The sequence below is a fragment of the Enhydra lutris genome, unplaced genomic scaffold (genome assembly GCF_002288905.1).
Source record: "Enhydra lutris kenyoni isolate GAN:26980312 unplaced genomic scaffold, ASM228890v2 scaffoldscaffold22, whole genome shotgun sequence".
Classification (NCBI taxonomy): Eukaryota; Metazoa; Chordata; class Mammalia; order Carnivora; family Mustelidae; genus Enhydra; species Enhydra lutris.
In genome coordinates, this window is record NW_019154106.1 from 8,730,656 (window position 1) to 8,751,003 (window position 20,348).

The following is a 20,348-nucleotide window of genomic DNA, read 5'->3' on the forward strand; positions in this document are numbered from 1 at the left end:
GGGGGGGGACAGAGGAGGAACTCTGGCAGTGGTTGCAGAGAGGTGGGAGCAGGCAGATTCGAGCTGTGGCTGCCCCGTCAGGTTAGGGTTAGAAGCACATCTATCAATCCAAGGCCTGTTCTGGCCCCGTCCTGGGCTAATGGGACTCTAACCCGGTCCAAGTTGCCTAGCATCAGATGCGCCCAAAAACAAGCACACATTGTCCCAGGCCCGAGAAAGGAGAGCGAAGGAGGGCTTGATCCCCTCCAGGCTCTGCAGGGACAGGGCAGATACGCCCTCGCAGGACTCTTACACGGATACCTGTTCTAATCCCATTGATCCTAATGTCTGTTTCTAGATCCTGGACCTATCCTGGGCCGGCCTGGACTTTCTGCTTAGCGTTGGCCCAGCGCTCCGACTTCTGACCCCTCCCCCCACCTCTCAGCCTCGCCTTCCGAGCCCAGGGCTTCCCCGACCCTGGTTCTGCCCCTCCACCTCTCCGCCGTGGTGCTGCCCCTGAGACCCTGTCCCCAGGTTTGATCAGAAGGCCCCTCACCTGGTCCGACCTCTGCTGGGATCACCACTACCCACGCATCCATCTCCTTCAGATTCTCCACTTGTTTCACCCTCCCCTGTGGGTCAGACGACTGGTTTGGGACCATCCACACCGGAGGGAGCCCTGTGAGCGCCCCCTCCCCCAGGCAGTACTGCCCCCCTGCCCCGTGCCTCAGGCCCCGATCCTCTCCCGGCTTTCCCACCTGCCAGCCCAGCCCGCACCACCACCAAAGACAGGGTTTCTGCCCATTTTCTCACTGATCTTCCTGAGTTCCTCGAAGACAAGACCCACAACCTCCATTTTACATGCCAGCAATGTCCTGTCCACTGCTACTGCCCTGGGGTGGCCTCTGCGCCGGTTGCTATCGCTGAACCATCAAGCGCTGTCTGTCCCGCCCCACCTCCTACCGTCCCAGAAAGATTTCAAGTCGCCCGCTGCGGTCTGGGGCTGGGACTAGGGTGAAGGACAGTCGACTTGCCTCTCTTACCTCACCTTAATCCCGGCCCTGTCTGATCCTGTCTTTACTTGATATTTTGTTCATTGTGGAATCGGTTGGTTTGTTTTTGCATTATTTCTTATTGTTTTAAATACTGCATTCAGGGAAGGCTGGGTGGCTCAGTCAGTTAAGCATCTGCCTCTGGCTCAGGTCATGACCTCAGGGTCCTGGGATCCAGCCCGGCTTCAGGCTCCCTGCTCCGCTGGGAAGTACTGCTTCTCCCTCCCACTCCCCCTGCTTGTGCTCCCTCTCTTGCTGTCTCTCTCTCTGTCAAATAAATAAATTAATTAAATCCTGAAAAAAAGAAAGAAAGAAAAAAATAAAAAATAGGGGCACCTGGGTGGCTTAGTCAGTTAAGCATCTGCCTTTGGCTCAGGTCATGATCCCAGGGTCCTGGGATGGAGCCCCACGGCATCAAGCTCCCTGCTCAGCCAGGAGCCTGCTTCTCCCTCTCCTCCATGCTCTTGCTGTCTCTCCCTATCTCTGTCTCTGTCTCTCTCTCTCTCTCAAATAAATAAAATCTTTAAAATAAAAAAAATTACATATTTTTAGATTATATTTATTTGAGAGAGAGAGAGAGAGCACAGGGCTCCTCTCTCTTTGCCCACTGCCCCAAGCCCCAGACCTCCGTACAATCCTCCTCTTCATCCTGCAGAAACCTGATGGTGTGTTTATTACTACCTAGGCAAAGGTGACAGCGATGCCAAGTCCTTGAGACAGGAAAGTGTCTGGTGTGTTCCGGAAACAGCAAGACCAGTGCAGCTAGAGCCAAGTAGCAGGAAAGAGTGCTAGAAAGTAAGGCAGAGCAGGGAGCCTAGGCTAACCAGGCAGGACCCTGCAGGTCATTATAAGGCCCAGAGCTTTACTCTGAGAAAGACGAGAAGCTGTTAGAGCATTTTGAACAGAGGATGAACATGATGTCACTTACACATCAAAGGGGACTTTCTGAATGCTGTGCTGAGAACAGACGGCGGAGAAGTCCAGGCAGAAGAGGGAAGAGACCGCACTGGCCAAGACCACAGTGGCCTCACCCTGGATATAGGTAAGGAAGAAACGACAGGATTATCTAATAAATGTGGCTTGGGATGTGAGAGAAAGAATGGAATCAAAGGTTACTACAAGATTTGGGACCTGAACTACTGGAAAGACAGAGTTGCCATCAACTGAGATGGGCAAAGCTCCAGAGAGATCAGGTTTGGGGGCTGAGATGAGTCATGTCTGAGATGATTCTAGATTTCCAAGTGGAGCTGGCAGGCAGCAGTAATGTCAGTGACAACAATAATCGTGGCCGCAGCCGTCATGTGCAAGCTGAGCCCGGCGCCCTCCCAACGGTTCGCGAAGCTGAACTCATTTAATCTGCGCGAGAGCCCGACGAGATCAAGCTAGCTTCACTCCCATAAGAAAATACTGGGTGTTCAGAAGAGAGGCCGGGGTGGAAACTTAAATCTGGGTCTCATCAGTGTGTGGGCGGCATCAGTTCACCTGAGAGTAGGTGTGAAGGTCCAAAGACTGAGCCCAGACCTTCAAAGTTTAGAGAGTGGGAAGCTGAGGAACGTTGGCAAAGGGAACTGAGGAACAACAGCCAGGGAGGGGAGGAGGAGAACCAAGAGGGGGTGTCCCCAGAGACAAGTACAGAAAGTATTTCTAGGGATGCCTGAGCGGCTCAAGTAAGTTAAGCATCTGCCTTCAGCTCACATCATGATTCCAGGGTCCTGGGGTCACGCCCTGCATTGGGCTCCCCTCTCAGCTGGGAGCCTGCTTCTCCCTCTCCCTCTGCCCCTCCCTTCCCCCATCTCACTCTCTCTCTCTCAAAAAAATAAATAGGTCTTTTTTCCTTAAGATTTTATTTATTCAGTTGAGAGAAAGAGAGAGACAGAGCACAAGCAGGGGGAGAGGCAGAGAGAGAAACAGACTCTGCTGAGCTGGGAGCCAGACACAGGGCTCGAAGCCAGGACCTGGAGATCATGACCTGAGCCGAAGGCAGATAGATACCTAGCCATCTGAGCCACCCAGGCACCCCAAAATAAATAAATAGAAAGAAAGAGAGGAAGGAAGGAGGAAGGAAGGGAGAATTTCTAGAAGGAGAAAGTAATGAAGAGAAAGCACTTTGAAAACCGTAAACTGAGATCATAATACAAAGAGACAATCTGGGTGTCTGCGTGGCCCTCAGCAAGTCACAGAGCCTCAGCTTTTACATCTGTAAATTGGCTCCTTTCGTCTCATGACCCCCGTGACTGGCCTTTGTCCCCAGCCTCATTCCAGGACCACCTGCTGAGTCAGGCTTATGCCTCTACCCACCTCCCATCCCACCACCACACTCCCCTGCATGGTCTCCTGACCTCTGCCCTTGCCTCTACTTCCCACCTCCCACCACTTACCTGACTAGAATGTTCTAGTTCATAATCTATATTTTTGCCTCCAAAGGGTTCCCTTGCCTTGGACCAGGCTTGTGTTGGGGGAGGGGAGTTTTAATGTAAACACGGTGCAGGGCACCCCTCACGATGCCAATATGTGCAATCACTCTCCCACGACCCTGGCTCTCCTTTGACTCTGGTCGGGCCCAAAGACCAAGTGGGTTGCAGATGCAGCTGGGGATAGGGAAGAGGTGACCTGTTAACCAGGTAGAACCCCAAATCTCACAAAGAGCTTTGGAGAGGAAGGCTGAGAGTAATGGGTGGGAGGTGGGACCAGGGCCTGGAGATGAGGTTCAAAGGTCAGAGTCTGGAGCTGGAACCCAGGATACTTGGGGCCAGACTCCTCCTCCTAAGCTAGGGAATGAGGTCTGTTGACTGAGGCCTGGAAGGCTGGAGGCTGGGTGGGGGGAAGCTTGGGCCTGGGACCTGGGCTTGGGAACAGGAAACCCCATGCAGGGCTATGGGAAGCCATCACACTGACCCCCACCAGGAGAGGCCAGATGGCACCCTTCAGATCATCTGACAACCAGAAAGAATCTGGGAAGGGGCAGGCAATGGACTGAGTTTGAGCCCTCTAAGGCTGAGTCAGGGAAATTCACAGGAAGCCAGACACAAAGAAGGACACACTAAGGAAAGTAGAGCAAGGGGCTCCGGGGTGAGAAGTGTCCAGAAAAGTTTGGAGCCAGGGAAAGGAGCCCTTGATGGGGACAGGCCTGAAGGGTGGAGAGAAGGCCTAGAATTTTTGCACGTGGTAGCTGGAGGGTTTCTACGTAGGCTAGTGCTCTGTGACTCAAGTATGCTCTTCTGATGCCAGTCCTAAGAGATGCTCATGTTAAAAAAAAAAAAAAATCCTGTCGGGGCAACTGGGTGACACTGTCAGTTAAGCATCCGACTTGTGGTTTCGGCTCTGGTCACAATCTTGTGGTCATGGGATCAAGCCCCGCATTCGGCTCTGCACTCAGCAGCGGAGTCTGCCTCGGATTCTTTCTCTTTGCCCCTCTCAACTTGCACACTCATTCTGTCTCTTTCTCAAATAAATAAATAAAATCTTTTTTTTTTTAAAGATTTTATTTGTTTATTTGACAGACATCACAAGTAGGCAGAGCGGCAGGCAGAGAGAGAGGAGGAAACAGGCTCTCTGCTGAGCAGAGACACCAACTCGGGGCTCAATCCCAGGACTCTAGGATCATGACCTGAGCTGAAGGCAGAGGCTTTAACCCACGGAGCCACCCAGGCGCCTCAATAAATAAAATCTTTTTTAAAAATCTGCAGTGAGATAGGGTTAGGAATCTGCATGTTTTCTCTGCCTCACTGAGATTCTTTGTTCATATTCACTATTTGAAGGTTCTGATAGGTTCCTGCAGTTAAAAAAGCCTAATTAATTTCCCGTTTTCTCATGGAGGCCTTTTTTCTTACCATTTACACCTACTAAAGTCTTGCAAAATAGACTTTGAGGAACACTAGGCTAACCTAACCTCCTGTTTTACTTCTAAGAAACCAAAGCTTGGAGAAGGGGAGTGATGTGCCAAGGGCTCAGGGCCAGGCGGAACTGAGTCAAACCCCAGGTGTTCCCTCTGCAAAGAACATCAGAGCTGGGAGAGTCCTTTGAGACCATCTAGTCCATCCTCACCTCTATCCCCATCCCATTTAGAGATGGGTAAACTTAAGCTGGGAGAAAGGCCATGACTCCTTCCCTCCCACAAGATTCTAGACTGGGTCCCCAACCTGACTCAAACAGTTCGGTGCCCTGACATCCTACAGAAGATCCAGAACCGGACCATCCTTCCCAGCCGGCCCTATACCATCCCCAGTGGAGCCAGTTCCCACAGAGCATCCCTATACTTTTCTTCACCTTTCTTCCTATTCCCAGGAAGTTCATGGGCTCTGGTCTGCCCTGGTACCTTCCCCAAGATCATCTTATCTCCTTAGCTAGCTCAGCAAACCCACGGCTTCTGGGCTTTGATTTTACCTGTTCCCTTCCTTGTGTTTAGCACACTGCTGGGCAAAGACTCCAGACTGTTGCCTTAGGATAGGGTTGCATTATCAACCTGCAGGAAGTAGGACATACTGTAGGCTGCACTGTGTCGTTTTCAAACAGTGACTACTGGTTTAAAACTCTGGAAGCCAGGGACACCTGGGTGGCTCGGTGGGTTAAGCATTTGCCTTCCGCTCAGGTTATGATCCCAGGGTCCTGGGATGGAGTCCGAGATCCGGTTCCCCAAGCAGGGAGCCTGCTTCTCTCTCCGCCTGCCTCTCCCCCTGCTTGTGCGCTCGCTCGCTCTCGCTCTCTATCTCTCTCTCTTTCTGACAAATAAATAAAATCTTAAAAACAAAACAAAAGTCTGGAAGCCTATCCCTGGAATGTAGGGTAAGGGAGCAAAGAAAGGGTCCCCATATAAAGGGCTGCTCGCCTGGGTTTTTAATCCCTGTCTTCCCTCACCCCAGGTGGCTCGCACACTCACCGCCCCCCCCCCCCGCCCCCGGCTGGTGATGGCCAGAAAGCTAAAGCAGGCTAGACGTATGCTCAAGGAAGAGGACCACAGGCCTAGAAGGAAAACATACCCACCAAAGAACTAAGCCACTAGAGGCCCAGACAGAGCTGCTTTCCACCTTCCACAACGAAGAGACAGCCTGGCTCCCTCCCACTCCTCCCTCAGTGCTGCCGCCATTTTGCTAGAAGGATTTTCCTTCTTCTAATAGGTACCCAGACCCTCCCCTTCTGAGCCTCCCGCCCTCGGTGGAAAGGGCAAGGACAAGAAAGGCAGTGAAGATTTGTCCCCAGCCCCTGAGGGACACAAGCGCCCTAACCCCGTTGGCCAGGCACATCACCCTCTCGGTCTTCCGGGGGTCTCCGGCTTCATGCAAACCCCTAGTGCGGCCCGGGGAGACGCGACTCTAGCCGGGAGGCCCCTCCCCCTCCCCAAGCCACAGCCGCGGAGCTCCGGCCCTAACTCGATTGTGCACTGTTAATCACAGCGTGTGCCGACGGGCGGAGTAAGCAGGCGGCCTCCAAGGTCGCCCAAAGCCATCAATCCCTGCCCGGGTCAGGCGTTCAGCAGCTGAGGCTGGCCGGAGGCGCCAAGGGGGCGAGGAAGGGGGGGACCTAGACCCTAGCAGAAAGACTGATTGCCTACAGTCAGGGACTGGAGCGGGGTGGGGGGAAGGTTGGAGAAGGGGAAGGCGATGTGGATGCATTGATACTGACATTTGGGGGAACTTTAGGATAAAGGCAAAGGCGATGATCGGAGTCTACTGGCCTAGCTCTGGCACCCACAAGCCAAGCGACCTTAAACAGATTACTGAACCTCTCAGTACTTCAGTTTCCTTATCTGTGAAATGGGTATAATAATTCTACCTACTATGTTGGGTTATTACAAAAATTAAATTGGTTAAAACATGTAAAACATTGAGGGGCGCCTGGGAGGGGCAGTGCATTAAGGGGTTAAGCATCTGCCTTTGGCTCAGGTCATGATCTCAGGGTCCTGGGTTGAAGCCCTACATAAAGCTTCCTGCTCAGCCGGGAGCCTGCTTCTCCTTCGCCCTCTGCCTCTTCCCCCACCCCCCTACCCCCGTTCATGCACTCTCCCGCGGGCGCTCTCTCTCCCAAATAAATAAATGAAATTTTTTTTTAATGTAAAACATTGAGAACAAAGCTATGCATTTGTTAAATTAAATCGGGGCAGCAGGACGAAGAACTGGGAAAGACACTCGCTTAGCAAATTCCCAGGATACCTCTCCTTCTCATAAATGGCCCAGAAGAATTCTCAACTAGTAAGAAGCTGGGGCCAAGATCCACAAACTGTGAGGGAGTCCAGAGGGCCGACTAAGTTAGCCTAACTTCTCTGGGCCTCAGTTTTCTATCTGTAAAATGGAAATCACAGCACCCACACCGTGGGGATATCACGAGGTTTACATAAGACAAGTGCACGTAAAGCGCTCATGAATGCGTTAGCAAAGGGTAAGTGCTGCAATGAAGGGTACTTCTGAGAGTTGGGTCTGCACCATCCCTACCCACCCCTGCACACGAAGGGCCTGCGCTGTAGGTCAGGAAAGAGGCCTTTGTACTACTATTCCTCTCCCTGCGAAGGCACAACCCCGCCCCCGCCCGGCCTCTCGCCCCGCCCCTGCCCAGCCTCTCGCCCCGCCCCTCCGGGACCAGGAGCCCGGCAGCTAGAGGGCGCGGCGGAGGTGCAAGGGGCGGTGGGTACCTCGGGAAGGTCCAGAGCAGCCGGCACCGAGGCGGAGGACCGCGGAGAGCCGCCGCGCCAGGGTCACCACTCCGCAGGACGGGAGAGTGGGCAGCGCCCTGCCCGCCGACGTACTTGCTGCGCCCGTACCCGGGGCAAGGGTCTCGCGGGGGAGGTGAGCAGGAGAGAGCGCGGGCTTAGGCTCCTCTCGCCCTGCTCCGTCCCACTCCTCGCCACTGTGGGCTTCGAGCTTCGGTCTCTGTCCTGGTGGGGACTCGAGGACAAGGCGTACAAGCTCACGGGGGTCGAGGGGGAGGGGGTGCTAGGAGGCAGGGAAGCCAACCTAGCCCGGCCGGGGACAGGGGACCCTGACATCAGTCCAGCCTCACCCGGCTCACTCGCCGGACACGTGGACTGAGCCATGGGGGGCTGGAGAGAAGCTCTGGGGATCCGGCCCGACGCGCCCGCCCAAAGCTCTGCACCACTTGTCTCCAGCAGTCTCACATCGGGTCAAGTCCAGGGCTAGGTCGCATATACCAGGCTGCTGCAAACTTGGGGACCTGGTGTCCACTGACCGGGCGGAGCAAAATTGACACCGTTCATCAGATTTTCCAAGCCGTTTTTGACCGGAGAGATTTGAGTGGGAAGCACGGCCTCCATAGCGCTGGGGAAAGCGTCCCTTCCCTCCTCTGGGCCTCTCGTCCCTCCACTGTGCGTCCAACTCCTAGGCGGCAGCAAGTGACCTGGACTCCGAGGTCCTGTCCTCATAGGCGGGACAGAGAGCGCTTAGGGACGCCCAACAGAAACGCTGCTCCTCCCCGGAGCCCCGTGCAACCGAGATTCACAGACTTGTCCAAGATGCGTCACCTCTGTTCCCAGCATTCAACATCCCGGCGCGACCCCTGTCGCTCCAGCCGCCAGAATGACCAGGCGGCGCTCAGTCCAGGTCCAGGCCGCGCAAGAAACCAGAGTCTGGGTCTCCCGGAACCCATTCATTCTCCGGAAGCCGACCTCAAGGCTTCGGGGCCAGTAGAGCTGGGCTTCCCGGGGCCCTGACGCTGCCCCGTAGGTACCTACAAATAGCCCCGCCCGGGAAGTGAAGCGCCCGGGGCGCAGAGGGAGATTGTTTCTCCAACAGAGGCCTTAACTGCGGAATGGGATCGGAAAACCTCGATCTCCTGTCCCAAGATGGTGCTTTTTGTTGTAGCCACTTTCTCCCGGGCCCCAATTGTCAGGGACTGGCGCGTGATTGGGGGGGGGGGGGGCGTTACTAGCCCCCATTTATCTTCAGCCCCACCCTGGATATTAGTTTCTTCTTTTACCTGGGAATTAGTCTCTCCCGGAGTCCCCACCGTTGGGGAGGTGAGGGAAGGGGTGTAAAGAGGCCTAGAGCAGCGGTGGGGGTGGGCAAGGAAGGACGCCGGCAGGACGACCAGCTGCCTTCCCTGACCCCGCCCCCCACCCGGCTCGGAACCGAGGTCACCTCCCACGTTCGGTGAGACCTCCAACCCACGCCTATTCCTCAGGGCACTGAGACCCAACCGGTTCGACTTCATAGGTCCGGTGGTCCGGTGGGAACAAAAAGAATCGCCCACTCCGGCCTCTTCCCAGGACAGAGGAAGCGGCACTGACAAGTGGCGAATGTATCTGGGTTTGAGCTTCTGGGGGGTCCAAGCCGAGGGGAGGGTTTAAACGGAGGGGCTTTGGGCGCGGAGCACCAGCACACTCCCCGAGCACGCTCACTTCCTGTCCCCAACCCCTCGCAGCCCTCAGCCTGGAGCCCCGGCCTTTCAACCGCGCGGTCGCCCAGCAGGTCTCTGTCATTCCTGGAGCTGCAGCCGGCGCACCCCCACTGCGACCCCAGTCCCAGCGTGGCCCGAGACACGCTGACCGCACCCGCCCCGGGGTTACGCGCCGCTTGTAAACCTATTCATCTGTAAAATGGGAATAATAATAGAAACTCCCTCAGGGAGCTGTGGGGAAAAGCAAACCCGTTAATGAATGTAGAGCGTTTAGCAGCGCCGGGCACATAATAAGTGCTCAATGCGGGTTATAAATAACGACGATCATGGCCTTCACCGGTGGCGAAACGACAGTGCCACGTTTAACCGGCAACAGAGGGTCAAACGTCTGACTTCCGTGACCGGGATAAAGAAACAGACCTAGACAGGGGCCCTGACTTGCTCCGGGCGGTTCAGCCGGAAAGAAGGCAGAGTCGGATTCGCACCCAGGACCGCTGGTCTCCTCCTCCGCGGAAGGAGGCTAAGAGAGGGGCCCGGCCCCGCGCGCCGTCAGCCCCGCGCTCTCTCGGTGGCCCGGAGGAGTGACTCCTCAGCCAAGGGACCAAAAATAGCAACCCGCAGGAGTCGAGACCCGGGTGCCCTGCGCCAGGCGGCGACCCAGCCGGCCAGACAGAAGCGAGAAGTGGCTGAGGTCAGGCCGGGCCGCTCCGGGGTTGCTGGGGGGCGTCGAGCGGGGGTGGGGCTGGACCCCCACGTGCGCCGCCTGCCGCTGCTTAGCCAAGCCCTTTGTCGCGAGCAGCAGCGTTCGTGCCTCACTCGGCGGCTTAAAATAAAGACAATGTTCCCAGCCTCCCTGCGGCTAAATCCGGCGCGGGTGCGGGGGCGGTGAGAGAGCCGGGTGGGAGAGCTTCTCCTGGCCCTCCCTCCCTTCCTGCCTCAGTTTCCCCATCTGGTAAGGGGACCGAGCCAAGTCTGGGCGGAGAAGAGTCATACAAGCGGGGGGGGGGGGGGGGCGCTGGGGGGACATCATCCCCCTGCCTCCGCAGCTTCACGGACTTAAGGAGGAAACCGCCTGGGACAGAGAGGGGCACTCAAGAAGAAGCAAGGGAAAGCTGGACACCCTCCCCCCTCCACCCCACCCCCGCCTACAAAATAAGTGTTTTTATTTCTAAAGGGACGTGTGCAGAGGCGGTGGGAGAAGAGAAAAGGGAGACCAAGGAGACTGGGGGGAGGGGGCAAGGAGAGAGCCTGATTCAGACTCGGAAATGGATGTTGAGCGTGGAGGCCTAACACCCCCACACTCAGCCACGTGTACGCGCACAAGTACACGCAGCCCCACCGCGCGCGCCAGCCGCAGCCGCAACCCGAAGACCGCCCAGCAGGGGGCAGCCCGAGTCCGCGCCCACGGACAGGGACCTGTGGCGTTCTGACCGCACCCCTGACCTGCTGGTCGGCCCTAGGGTGGGACGGGTTTGCTGGGACTCGTCTCCAAGCTGCCGTGTCTCTGCTTCAGGAGGGAGGTGGCCTGGATGCTTGCTCTACCCGCAGCTGGCTTTGAGACGCAGAGATCCCCCACATGTACCTGCCACGTGTGCCCACCGCTGGCATCCCATGGCTGCTGGCCAAGCCCCGGGGACTCCCGTGCCTGTTCTACCTGGCTCCATTGGCAACTGGGCTGCAGCCTGAGGAGGCCCTGGGTTATCCACAGGCCTCCGGATTGAGAAGGGGTGTTTGGTGGGGAAATGGGCAGGGGAAAAGTGGGGGGCAGGTCCCAACCCCTTGACTTAGAGCCAAGGGACCTGAGTCCATTCACGTATTAATCACGCCTCTGATCTTCAGTTTTCTCATCTGTATAATGGGACTAATAGATGATCTTTGTCCTTCCTATCTTCCACCCCAGAGCTTGGGCATGGCCAGTGGGGCAGAGGACACAGAAGCCCAGCAGAGGGCTCCCCAGCTTCCCTCCCCAGGTCAGTTCCCCTGGGAGGTCTCTAGGGCCAAGTGAGGGCCACACAGAGCCCTGGGCTCTATGCAAAAGGCCCCCAGAATTCTATCTCTGAGGAAACTCAGCACAGAAATCCAAAAGGTGGGGGTGGGGGGTACTGACCAAGCAGTGGGACTAAGTAAGGCAGGTGGGGAATAAGGGCAAGGTTGTCATTTCCCAGGAACACACCTGTGAGCCCTGAGTGGGCGTCAGGGGAGACAGAATTTGACAAGCTGGGAGGAGAGCTGTCTGTCTGCCTGTCTGTCTGTCTTCCAAGTGGAAGGTGGGGGTGGAGCAGGCAGGGAGGTGGAGGCAGGGAGGGAGAATTAGCAAGTTCCACAGTTGGGCAACACTCAGACACACACCGAATACAGATACACGTGTACACACACGTCCTGGTTCCAGACCAACGGGGTGACACCTGCATTTACACAGGTTGCACGGTATTCGGGGACATTTGCGTGGGGGGGGACACTCAGCAGCACGTGTAGTGACCACACGCCCCCCCATCCTCCCTTCCAACCAGACCCCTGTATAGCCTCACACCCGGGCTCTGCAGCGGGGACGGACACAAGAGCACGCAGCCCAGCACGCGGCCACGTCTGCCCAGCCCCTGGGGCGGTATGCCAGCCCTCTGGGTCTGTTCCAAGTTGGAGCCTCTCACGTGAGGCCCAATGTGTCATTTCCAAACAGAAGGAATCTAGCTAGCTCCTTCGCAGCAGGGAGGAAGGGCAGGGTGTGGGGCTGGGTGGGTGGGTGGGCGCGTGGGCATGTGCAGGGCGCAGGGCGTGTTTGAGAGAAACAAGCATGTGAATGCTAGGCTGTGTGTGTCGGGGCATGGTGTGCACCGGTTGGGGGCTCTAAGGGTGGGTGGGGGAAGGAGCCCTGGGGAAACAGTGTGCCTTTGTGAGGGTGTGTGTGTGTGTGTGTGTGTGTGTGCCGCTGAGTCTGTGTGCAGTGGGTGTGGGTGTTTGTCTCCTTGTATCCGCCTTCTCTCCCGTTCTGGACTTTTAGCCTTCCTGGGCTCATTTTCCCCATGTCCTACCTCCTCCCTCTCTGGGCTCGAATTAGGTGCACTAGTGGAGGAGGGGGGCATGCTCCAGGACCTAGTCCAACCCCAGACGCTGCCTGAGGCTTCCCTCCAGCTCCCCCTCCCTTCCTTTTCTCCTTTTCCTCCCTCCCTCTCTTTCCTCTCCTCCCTCCCCACCAAGGCTGGCGTGCCAGGGGGTGGGACATGCCAATCACTGGCTGTGCCTCTCCGGCTGCCAGCACAGGGCGCAGCTCCCCCCGGGAGCCAGGTGTTTGGGTCCCTGGAGACGCCGCCGGCCCCCGGGGAGGCAGTGGGGCTGAGGACCCTACAGACCCTTCTCCAGTCCCATGGTGAGTACATTTGGAAGGGTTCGGGAGGGGCTCCACCGAGGTGGGGGTGGGAAGAGCAGGTCCTGGGAGCAAAGCAGAGACGAGGACTAGCAAATGGGGATGAACTCCGAAGAGAGGAGGGGGCCGAGGAGGGGTCTAGAGACCAAGGGGGCTCTGCAGCACTGGACAGTGGCTGTTCCAAACACCCGGTCTCGTGGCTTTGAACAGATACACCCGATGTTTTTCTGGGGTTCAACTGGCAGAGAAGATGGAGACGCCTCCCCTTAGGAAACTGGACCTGGAGCCCAGAGGGACTAAGCCGCCCCCTAGCAGGCAGAGGACCCAGAATCCCAGAGACAGAGTGGAAAGGGCAGGGGGCCGGAGGGCGGCCTTTGCCACCAGCATCCTGTGGGAGGTTGCCCCCCCCCAGCATCGGGGTGCCCGTCCCAGAACCTCCTCCTCTTTTCCCTCAGGGAACCCTGACTCCCACCACCCCCATCCACCTTCAGCCCCCCCAAGATGGACTGAACCAGGTTGCTGGCCAGACGGACAAGCTGGATGCCAAGGTGGGTGTTAGGCCAGAAGACAGCAGGGGCCCAGGCCAAGAGCCTCTGGGCTCTCCGGGAACAAATGGGCACATGGAAGGCCACACCAGTCAGGGTACGTGGCCCTGACGTGTGCAAGGGCCCAGAGAGCGCTCCCTATGTCCACAGTATCTTGGGGTCCCCCAGAGCAGGTCTCAGTCCTGTAGCCTGTTAATGCATCAGTACTAATGGGCACCCATGCAGGGACCCATCCCAGGAGCCCCCAGACCCCACGATGTAGGTAGGGAGGGGCTGGAGGCCACCAGCTCTGATTCTGCAGATTCGCCAGCTCCTGGGCCGGCAGCTGGGAAGGGGGTGGTCAGCTCCCATTGGTTCATTCAGACAAGTGCTGCTTTGGAGTTCTCGGTGCTAGCAAGAGGGGCTCACCTCTTGCCACAAAACAGACCTACAGCTCCACCCAGGCTGACCCAACCACCACCAGCCACCCACCCCCCCCTCTCCCAACTGGCCGGAAGGAGTCAGATTGTCTCCTGTAGTCGGACAGTCTCCTATCCCTGAGTAATCAGCTGCTCACTGAGCTGTCAGATAAGAGTTAGTTTTCTGCCCCCTGACCTTAGCCACTGGGCAAGCCATGATCGCTGCTGTGATACAGAACGCAGGGAGGGGAGGGGATGGTGAAACGGGGCTGTGGAAGATGTGACTCTTGTCTCCCGGGCTGGGGCCTGGAGGTCTGAGAACTAGATCCCCAAGGGCAAAGAGGCGTCCAGAGTGTCAAGAAGGGATTAGGCAGAGGTCACTTCAGCCCTAAAAAGGAGCCTCTCCAGCGAACAGATGAAGAGACTGAGGCTGAGGAAGGAGAAGGGACATGCTCATGGTCCCAGAAGGGACATCGAGGGTTCCTCCTGGGCTGGGACCCCATTCCCCTCACCCTCAGGGCAACGCTGCGCTCCCACCCCCCACCCCCCCCGAGCAGGATGACGGGGTGAGGGGAGCAGCAAGCCTTGGGAGGCAGGAGCTGGGGCTCGGGGGGGGGGGGGGGGGGGGGAGAGGTGGGTGACTATCTTGCTGGGTTTCTGCTCTGCTGTGATGCCATGGTGATGCCTAGAAGGATGGGGGAGGGAGGGAGAGAGAAGAAAGGAAATGGGGAGGAGAACTCAAGGATGGAAGAACAGGGGGCAAGTGGAGAGGTGGATGAGGGGCAGAGCACTGATGATGCCAACTGGCGGAGTGAGGTCTAGGGTCCAGCCTGCTGACTGCCTGGCTCTGGCATGGTTTGGCTGACGTTGGGGAACTGGTTAAAGTCCATCAGCCGTGAGTGTGTTTGGCAGTGGTTCTAGGGCTGACGCTCCTCTTCCGGCTCGACAGCACACTTACGAGCATTTAACTGATGGCTCCTGCTCTCCCCAGGGCTAGTTGGCATTCCCAGTGGTGACTGTTGAGCTTGAAAATGTGGTAAATTGCATGTGTTTGCCCCCTCCTTCCCAAGGCCAGGCATTGGAGGTAGGAGTTTTGTGCACCTTTAATGGGTCAAGAGCTACTTTTAGAGAAAAGTTAACCCAGGGGGAGAAAGCCGCCTGCGACAGGCTGGCTTCTGGATGAAGGGCCCAGCAGAAGGGACCCGTCAGAAGACCCGGCCAGAGGAATGCCCCCCTCCCTGCACGTGTGAAACCCCAGAAGCCCAGCCGCACAGACCCTACCTTGTATCTCCCTCTCCCCAGTACTGCTCATTCTCTCCAGTCAGGGCTCGGCCAGCTTCCAGGCCCAGAATCACAAGATGGCTTCGCTCCTCCCTCCTGAATCTCTTCCCCAGCAACCCCTCACTCTCCCTCTCCCCTTCTCCACCACTCCACCAGTGGTAAGATTCAGGAACCCCAGTGTTCAGGAATCCCTCTCCCCAGCAATCGCTCCTGGCCTCCCCCTTCCTCTTGCCAGCCAGATCCCCAGCCCCTGGGGATCCATCTAAGGCTCTGGCGGTCAGTAGTCTGGCCTGCTGTTCTAGAGGCTCTGACCTCATCCTTTAACCCTTTAAGCCCAGGCTGACTTTTTCCTCCCCCAGCACTGACGGGCCCCCTCCCACGCCCACGCCTGTCCTATCACCGCGCTCAGCTTCTCCACAGCAGGTGAGTCAGGAGGTTCCTTTGTCTGTTGAACAGGTGAGGATGCTCTTGGCCATTTCTCTCCTGTGCTCTCAAGCCAGACAGGGCCTCACCCAGGAGACAGGGACCCGGGAGGTGAGGGTAAGCAACAGCCAGAAGGAGTAGGGGGCATGCTGCCGAGCCTGACATGAAACAGGAGGACCCCATGTACATATTCACTTATTTGTTACACAAAATATTTATGGAGAAACTACGTGTGCCAAGCATTGGGTTAAAGCAGCCCCTACCCTGCTTCTCAGAGAGCTACGGCTAGACCTCCCCCTTCCTCAGCGCTGTCATCACACATCACGCAGATCGACAACAGACACTGTTACACGCACACGCACACACACGCACACACGCACACACGCACACACAAACCCAGGCCAGATTCTAAAGGAAAGACTGGTTCTTCATTGACTCAAACCTCAAACTCTGGGTTGCCCAAGTCGGCCAAGGTGGGCAAGGAGGCTGGGGAGCCCGCCATTCCCACAAGAGCTGTTCAGAGTAAGCAGGGGTCCAAGAGGTCTACATCCTGGTTGCATTAAGGAGTTAAGGTCCTTAAGGCCTCAAAACCTTTGTCACCCCTTTTGCAAATTGAGGACAATAAAGCCTGTTTCACAAGGAATTGTAGCAGGTCAATTAAATCATAACTAGAAAGCTTAGAGCTGGGTCTGATATATGGTAAACAATCGGTGAATACCAGTTGTTATGATAATATTAATAATATTATTAAAAGCTCCAACAGCCTTCATCAGGAGGCCACAGTCCTGAGCAGAAAAGCGCCTCCTGCTTCCTCGCCTCCTTCTGGTACCCCAGACGTGACACCCACAGAGGAGAGACTCACCCCCACCATTTTTTTTAAAGATGTTATTTATTTTTTTGACAGAGAGAGACACAGCGAGAGAGAGAACGCAAGCAGAGGGAGTGAGAGAGGGAGGAGCAGGCTTCCCGCTGAGCAGGGTGCCCGATGCAGGGCTGGACCCCAGGACCCTGGGATCATGACCTGAGCCGAAGGCAGCTGCTCAACGACTGAGCCACCCAGGTGCCCCACCAGCACCCCACCACCATTTCTTATTCCCACTCAGCAATGCACACACCCTCACACACCATCAGCCTACAGAAGGATTAACAGGTTGGGACAGTGACTTGCCCAAGGTCACACCGCAGGGACCAGAGCAGACCCCTGGGAATGTTCTCCTGAGCAAATCACTGTCTGAAAGAGGTTTGGGGGCGGCCTCTGCTTCTGACTGGGGAGGAAAGGCAGAGTTATTGACGACTCTGTCCTTGGGCAGTAGCCCAAGAGCTCGGAAGATCCAGGCAGTGGAAGAATTGGGGTCCGGTTCCCCAGAACCACTACCCTCCTCTTTGCCCTCGTTCTCCTGGGAGGCCTTAGTTCCTCCAGCTCCTAGGTGGGGTATAGAGGAGTCTGCCAAGCAGGAAGAATGCAGGTGCCGGAGCCGCAGCCCAGCCCCGGGGCCGAATCCCAGCTCCACCACTTCTCACCACTGTGAGACCATCGGCAAGTTAACTTCAGTGTCTTCGTCTGTGAAATAGAGATAAGACTCCCGCTGGGGTGCCCGAAGGATTACAGGAAATGATAGCGACATCAAGTGTCTGGCACCCAGGACGTGATTCATGATGGTGGTTATCAGCATGGCTATTAAAATGAGTGAGTGGGGAACACCTGGGTGGCTCAGTCGGTTAAGCCGCTGCCTTCGGCTTAGGTCACGATCCCAGCGTCCTGGGATCGAGTCCCGCATCAGGCTCCTTGATCGGCAGGGAGCCTGCTTCTCTCTCTGCCTCTGCCTGCCTCTCTGCCTACTTGTGTGTGCTCTCTCTCTATCTGATAAATAAATAAATAAATAAATAAATAAATAAATAAATAAATAAAATCTTGAAAAAAAAATGAGTTAGTGGGAGGGATTTCTAGCCCTTAAGGAGGGGGACTGCCTCCAAGGACCACTTCTCATAGATCCTCCATTCCGAAAGCCGTTTTAAAACTCATCAAAGCTGGGGCACCTGGGTGGCTCAGCCAGTCAAGCGTCTGCTTTCAGCTCAGGTCAAGATCTCGGGGGTCCTGGGATGGAGCCCCGCATCGGGCTCCCTGCTCAGCGGGGAGTCTGCGCCTCCTTCTTCCTCTGCTCCTCTCCCTGCTTGTTCTCTCTCTCTCTCTCTCTCTCTCAAATAAATGAGTAAATAATCTTTGAATATATATATATGTAATAGTAATAAATAAAAACACATTTTTAAAAAGAAAAGAAAGGAAAAAAACAAATGAGGAATCTAGGACTGGAGCGGGGCTGTGCCGGGGTCTGGACAGCAAGAGGGGGCTGGGCTGTGGGTGGGACTGAGGAGCCAGAAATAAGTCCAGAGACGTGCTCTGGATGCCGTGAACCCCAGCAGCTGGCAGATACAGGGTGACTGGGGAAGGACAGGTTAAACGGTTGCTGAGGATCACACCGCTAGGAAGAGACAGTTTTGAGGGAGGACACACAAAAACTCACTAATGGAGATAAATAATAGTGTAATGTTACGTTTTTAAAAATCAAACTTGCCAGGGCGCCTGGGTGGCTCAGTGGGTTAAAGCCTCTGCCTTCGGCTCAGGTCATGATCCCAGGGTCCTGGGATCGAGCCCCACATCGGGCTCTCTGCTCAGTGGGGAGCCTGCCTCCTCCTCTCTCTCTGCCTGTCTCTCTACCTACTTGTGATCTCTATCTGTCAAATGAATAAAAAAAAAAAAATCTTTAAAAAAAAAAAATCAAACTTGCCAAAAAAAAAAAAAATCAGACAGCAACTAGACAGCCCACAGGCGGGCCGTCTGTTTTTATAAATAAAGTTTCATTGGAACCAGGGCCAAGATCAGGGTGAGTCACGGGTGATAGGATGGTTTGTGCAAGTGCAAGATTGGACCCTGCCTTTCTTTAAAATTTTATTCATGATGGATGGTTGTGCATCAGCTTCCTTTTTTTTTTTTAAGGTACTCTCTACACCCAACGTGGGGCTCAAACCCACGACCCCGAGATCCAGAGTCACCGAGCCAGCCAGGCGCGCCATCAACTTTTTAAATATTGCATTAAAATATCCACTTTCTTGAACACTGAGTTTGGGGGCACCTCTGATTTTACACCCGAGGCAAAACTGTCTTCCTCACCCCCCAGCCCCAAGCCTAGCCCGGCAGTGGTGTGGGACCAGATCAGACAGATGGGAGGCCTTGACGCAGCACTGATGGCCACACCACGCCCCGGCAGACAGGACGCCCCCGCAGCTGCTTGGGGTGCGGCCTCTGAGGTCAGCAAGTTCATCTTGTCTGACTCTGACTTAGTCTTTTCCCATCTTGACCCAGGGAGCCACGGGGGGCTCCAGAGCTGCCCCAAAGCGCCAGAGGTTGAGGGGTTGGGAAAGGGAGCCGGCACCCGAGTTAGGAGCCAGAAGACTTTGGAGATACACCATGCCTTCTTCCGCCTTTTCTCTGGGCCTCAGTTGCTCCATCTGTGCAATGGGCACTAAACAGCACTGAGTTCAGATCAGAGGGGCAGGAGTTGTGCAGGGCAACCATGTCACGGTTGCTGGCATCCACCAGTGCCTCCCCAGGGAAAGCCCCCATGGGCACAGTCCCATGCCAGCCTCCAGCCCAGCACCTGACTTTGGTTACGGGAAGAGAATGCAACAAAATTCAGTAAGCAAGACAAATAATATTTCAGCATAATTTTTTTTTCAGCATAATATTTTTAAAATTCAAATTGGCAGGGCGCCTGGCTGGCTCAGTCAGAAGGGCACACAACTCTTGATATCAGGGTCGTGAGTTCAAGCCCCACACTGGGTGTAGAGATTACTAAAAAAAAAATACAAATAAATAAATACAATTTAAGAGATAAAATTCCAGGGGCGCCTGGGTGGCTCAGTCATTAGGCATCTGCCTTCGGCTCAGGTCGGGATCCCAGGGTCCTGGGATCAGCCCTACATCGGGTTCCCTGCTCTGTGGGGAGTCTGCTTCTCCCTCTCCCACTCCCCCTGCTTGTGTCCCCTCTCTCGCTGTCTCTCTCTCTGTCAAATAAATAAATAACATCTTTTTTTAAAAAAAGAAAAGACAGATAAAATTCCAATTGGTGAACTGTGATAGCCTCCAAGCTAGCCATCGGTTTTTATAAATACAGTTTCGGTGGAACAAAGCGCTTGGGCTCAGATCTTGTTTCCTACCTTACCTGCCTGATTTTGCTTTTCCCAACCTCCGTTTTTCACCTGGGAAATGGAGAGAAGAGCGACCCCTAGGTCACGTGTTTCCCGTTAAGATTAAATGCAGTAATGCACATAAGTGCTTTCAGCAACAACTGCCACTCAGGGAACACTGAATAGTAACAATGATCATTATCGTTGGCAGTTGCTATTGTCATAGTATTCGAAATTTCTTTTAAGTTTATTTAAGTAATCTCTACACCCAACGTGGGGCTTGAACTCATGACCCCAAGATCAAGAGTCACATGCTCCACCGACTGAGCCAGCGAGACACCCCATGAAATTTTTAATCAAAGGAGCAGACACTTGGGGTGCCTGGGCGGCTCAGTCAGTTAAGCTCACTCAGTCGACTCTTGATTTCGGCTCAGGTCACGATCCCAGAGTCCTGGGATGGAGCCCCGTGTCGGGCTCCCCGCTCATCGGGGAGTCTGCTTCTTTCTCTCCCTCTGCCCCTCCCCTCCTTCCCTCTCTCCCTCTCTCTGTCTCAAATGCATAAATCTTTTTTTTTTTTTCAGATTTTATTTATTTATTTGACAGAGGTCACAAGCAGGCAGAGAGGCAGGCAGAGAGAGAGGGGGAAGCAGGCTCCCTGCTGAGCAGAGAGCCCGATGCGGGGCTCGATCCTAGGACCCCGGGATCATGACCTGAGCCTAAGGCAGAGGCTCTAACCCACTGAGCCACCCAGGCTCTTTAAAAAAAAAAAAAAAAGGACAAA

The 20,348-nt window shown here is 55.5% G+C and overlaps 1 pseudogene; it reads left to right on the forward strand.

Moving 5' to 3' along the window:
• Positions 1-8,688, forward strand: part of LOC111149501 — a 30,358-nt pseudogene extending 21,670 nt beyond the window's left edge.
• The last annotated feature ends 11,660 nt before the right edge of the window (positions 8,689-20,348 follow it).